The sequence below is a fragment of the Muntiacus reevesi genome, chromosome 15 (assembly GCF_963930625.1).
Source record: "Muntiacus reevesi chromosome 15, mMunRee1.1, whole genome shotgun sequence".
NCBI lineage: Eukaryota > Metazoa > Chordata > Mammalia > Artiodactyla > Cervidae > Muntiacus > Muntiacus reevesi.
Genome location: NC_089263.1, coordinates 63,139,063 through 63,143,993, shown reverse-complemented (window position 1 = coordinate 63,143,993; position 4,931 = coordinate 63,139,063). Strand labels below are relative to the sequence as shown.

The window sequence follows — 4,931 nt, the reverse complement described above, 5'->3', positions numbered from 1 at the left end:
ATTTGAATCACCTATCCTCAAAACTGGCTGCTTGCTGCTTTTCATCCACACAACACCAGGACTTAGACAACTGGGACTGATGTCATCCTGAGCTTTTTGTTTATTTTCTCATTGATTTAGGGCTTCTCTGGTAGCTCAGACAGGAGCAGAGGTTTGTTGTTGTTGTTTTTTTTTTTTTCATTTTAAAAATTTTAATTACTTTTAATTGGAGGAAAACTGCTTTACAGTGTTGTGTGGGGTCTGTCATACATCAGATGAATCAGCCACAGGTCACACGTGTGTCCCCTCCCTCTTGAAGCTCCCCCCCACCTCCCACCCAGCCCCACTCCTCTAGGTTGTCACAGAGCACTTGGGTTCAGCTCCCGACCCCGTACAGCAAATTCCCACTGGCTCTCTGTTTTACAAATGGTAATATATATGTTTCAATGCTACTGTCTCAGTTCGTCTCACCCTCTCCTTCCCTGTGGAGTGGAGGTATGGTTTTTGAGGGGGAAAAACACATGTCATGTAGGTTGCCTAAAAATTGTTGTTGTTCAGTCACTAAGTCATGTCCAACTCTTTGTGACCCCATGAACTGCAGCATGACAGACTTTCCTGTCCTTCACCGTCTCCCGGAGTTTGCTCAAGCTCATGTCCATTGATGCCATCCAACCATTTCATCTTCTGTCGTCCCCTTCTCTTGCCCTCAGTCTTTCCCAGCATCAGGGGCTTTTCCAATGAGTCAGCTCTTTGTATCAAGAGGCCAAAGTATTAGAGCTTCAGCTTCAGCATCAGTCCTTCCAGTGAATATTCAGGGTTGATTTCCTTTAGGATTGACTGGTTTGATCTCCTGGCTGTCCAAAGGAATCTCAAGAGTCTTCCCTAGTACCACAATTAAAAAGCATTGATTCTTTGGTGCTCAGCCTTCTATGAAGGTTCAACTCACACATCCCTGAATGGCTACTGGATAAACCACAAAATTGACTAGACAGACCTTTGTCGGCAAAGTGATGTCTCTGCTTTTTAATATGCTCTCTAGGTTTGTCACAGCTTTTCTTCCAAGGAACAAGCGTCTTTAATGTCTAAAAATAAAATGCATTTAAACTAAACAGGTCTCATTATTACTGAGACCTGTTCAAGGAAAAGTATGGTGGCCAGGCTTAGAACACTAATTAGTTAGGCCTGAAAGGGCTTTTCTCACGTCCTGAAAGTTATGCCTGGTTCTCGTTCTCCCCGGCCTGCTACCCAATCTGCTTTCTAACCCTAACTCCTCACTATAGACTGGGCAGTCATGGGGCCGGTCCTCGTCTCCACGCCTGCCGGGATGCAGGTCTCCTTCCGGGTTCCCCAGCTGGACTAAGACGCATGCAGCAGGCGCTCCGTGAACACGTGTGGCTTGGCCTTCGCTTTGGCAGCACATACACTAAAATCTGAAGGACACAGAGATAGGGCCCCTGAGCAAAGATGACACGCATATTCGTGAAGCGTTCCATCTCAAAAAAAAAAAAAAAAAAAAAAAGAACCGCAACAACAATTAAAAAAACAGAAAAAAGTGGAATGAATGAATTCCAAGGCTGGATTTTCAACTCTAAGAAACTCCAGAAAACGGAAAACGGAGGTCCCCCCGAGGGCTCTCAGAAGCTCTGCCTTGGGGAGCAACCCGCAGTGACATCGGAGAGCCCCCTAAAATAGGCCCTAAGGAGGCAGCACGCCCCCAGCGCGCCCTCCCCCCGCACCCCGCCCCGACTTCCGACCCAAGTCCAGAGTGACTCCGCGATTCCTTCTGTTTGCACGCGGCCCACGGCACTCAAGAAGCCTATTTTTCAAGACAGCTGGGAAACAAACCCATAAGCTGGAGAAAAGAAAAAAAGAAAGAAATTGTCGGTTGTGGCCCGTACGGGGATCGAACCCGCGACCTTGGCGTTATTAGCACCACGCTCTAACCAACTGAGCTAACCGGCCACCTGAGCACAGCGCGCCGCCGGCTCACTTACCAGATATCCACGCCTGCGCCGCATGGAGCCGGCCGGGCGCCTCCCGCCGGAGTCCGCTGCGCCGACTTCCACCCGGCGCCCGCCCGCCCGGGCTGCAGCCGTCCTCGTAGCCACCCCCGTGGGCCAGATAAAACAACTGAAGCCTTGGGGCCTTTAAGGAGAGGGGAGGAGACTTTTTAGAGCGAATTGGAGGCTTTCACCGGAAAAATGCAAGCTGCCCCTGAAACTTCTTAACTGGGGAGTAGGATTCTGCAATTCAGTGCTATTTTTATTCATCACTGTGAATCTCACAGCGTGTAAACTTCGTGTATCAAGAGCATTTGGCACTGCTAAATGCAGTTTGGAAAATACAGAAAACCAGATAAAGGATCAAAGAATCCGAATTCCCCACCGCCCCGAAACAACGGCTAGTGGGGTCTTGGCATCCTTCCTGCCAATCTTTTTTCACTGGACGGTGTATTATGTATATATGCAACCTTGTGAAAAAGAGTATAATTTTTATGTTGCTTTTTGTACTTAATATTCTATTACATGTATATTTCTAAGTGAATGAAAATGTCATTTTAAGTGGTTCCTCAAGGTTTCTTAAGTAAGGCATAGTTTTTCCTCCTCCCTCCTTTTGGAAATGTCTGGAAATTGTCATTTTGCCCTCTTTTGGTAACTAGCACATGAATAAATCATGAAATAGCTGTGGAATGGGCAATGTGACAGCCACTGCAAAGGTATAAGGTCTGTGTGCAAAAAAAAAAAAAAAAGAAAGAAAAGAAAAAAAACCACCCAGGAGAAAAGTGCTGCTACTAAGCCACTTCAGTCATGTCCAACTCTGTGCGACCCCATAGACAGCAGCCCACCAGGCTCCCCCGTCCCTGGGATTCTCAGGCAAGAACACTGGAGTGGGTTGCCATTTCCTTCTCCAATGTATGAAAGTGAAAAGTGAAAGTGAAGCCACTCAGTCGTGTCCGACTCTTAGCGACCCCATGGGCTGCAGCCCACCAGGCTCCTCCGTCCATGGGATTTTCCAGGCAAGAGCACTGGAGTGGGGTGCCATTGCCTTCTCTGGGAGAAAAGTGCTGGGAAGACAAAACTCAAAGACGTCCATCCCCCAGCCATGTGTCCCGGGGGCTCTTGTTCTCTGAAAGGCCCTAACTGCCTGAGCTAATGCGCAGGTGCTCCAGGAGTACAGAAAAGGAGCTCCAGCTTTTCACCTAGTCTACGCCTCTGGTCTGATCACTTCAAAAAACTGCTCCCGCGGGAGATGGTTCATCAAGGTTCCCTGTTGCAAGCAACAGAAGCCAAACCTAGTTAACCTTGACCAAACAGATTTAATTGAAAAGATGTGGGGAAATAGATGGGGAAACAGTGGAAACAGTGACAGACTTTATTTTGGGGGCTTCATAATCACTGCAGATGGTGACTGCAGCCATGAAATTAAAAGACGCTTACTGCTTGGAAGGAAAGTTATGACCAACCTAGACAGCATATTAAAAAGCAGAGACATTACTTTGCCAACAAAGTTCCATCTGGTCAAGGCTATGGTTTTTCCAGTGGTCATGTATGGATGTGAGAGTTGGACTGTGAAGAAAGCTGAGTGCCGAAAAATTGATGCTTTTGAACTGTGGCGTTGGAGAAGGCTCTTGAGAGACCCTTGGACTGCAAGGAGATCCAACCAGTCCATCCTAAGGGAAATCAGTCCTGAATATTCATTGGAAGGACTGATGCTGAAGCTGAAACTCCAATACTTTGGCCACCTGATGTGAAGAGTTGACTCATTGGAAAAGACCCTGATGCTGGGAGGGATTGGGGGCAGGAGGAGAAGGGGACGACAGAGGATGAGATGGCTGGATGGCACCACCGATTAGAGGGACATGAGTTTGAGTAAACTCTGGAAGTTGGTGATGGACAGGGAGGCCTGGTGTGCTGCGATCCATGGGCTCGCAAAGAGTCGGACACGACTGAGCGACTAAACTGAACTGAAGTAGGGAGATCCCCAGTGGTTAAGACTCTGAGCTGGCATTGCCAAGGCTCCAGGTTCGATCCCTGGAGGGTTGTGTTCTGAAGGACAAGGATAGATCGGTGTATGCCAAGGGGGTAGAGTGAGCTGCCTACGATGGCAGGCATCCTGCCCATTTTGCTTACAGGTGAATGTCCAGAGTCTAGCACCCTGTCTGAAATAATACCTGTTTAATAAATAGGAGTCAGGTTGTTACTGAATCAAACTTGGGTTCCCTCTCTTGTTCACTGCAAAGCCCATCTACTGCCCCCGGGTTATGATGAAAGAAAGAGCGACATCTATTGAAGGAAGCCAAGTGAGGAGTCCAGCAGAGCTGATGCTCCGAATACCCCAACTCCCCAGGGGGTTTCAGCAAAGCATTTTTAAAGGCCAGGTGAGGGAGGGGGCGTCACGGGGTATGTGATGAGCTCACACACAGTTCTCTGATTGGGTGATGGTGGTAACAGGGTTATGATGGATGGTGTCACTGGGTTAACATTATCAATCCTTTAAGCACCAGTAGGTCTGGGGCTTCACGCTCATGGTCATCAAGGAGTTAATTTCTTCCATTTGGTGGTGGTTGTTAGCACCTGTAAAACAACTCAGGATCTGTGCAACAGATACTTGTATCTAGGCGCTTCCAAGAGAAGCCACAACATAGGACGTGGGGGAGGGGGTCCATCCTGGGAAGGCCCCAAAGAGTTTTCAGTTACAAGATGGATAAACGAACTAATTTCAAAATTATCTTACACTTTAAAACAAAGTCAGATAAAGTTATTTCTCTGAGTTCAAACTGTCCTTTTCTGAGCCAGTCCTGATAGGGTTGCCAGATTTAGCAAATACTTCAGCATATGCACCACTGTCCTATGCACTATCTGGGGCATACTTACGGTAAACCAGGGACTTCCCAGGTGGCGCTAGTGGTAAAGAACCCACCTGGCCAATGCAGGAGACATAGAAAAGCAAGT

General features: G+C 47.8%; 1 non-coding gene across 1 annotated transcript; it reads right to left on the bottom strand.

Moving 5' to 3' along the window:
- Positions 1 to 1,867: 1,867 nt before the first annotated feature.
- Positions 1,868 to 1,941, bottom strand: TRNAI-AAU (transfer RNA isoleucine (anticodon AAU)). Its single transcript has one exon. It is a non-coding gene; the product is annotated as a tRNA-Ile (tRNA).
- Positions 1,942 to 4,931: the final 2,990 nt, after the last annotated feature.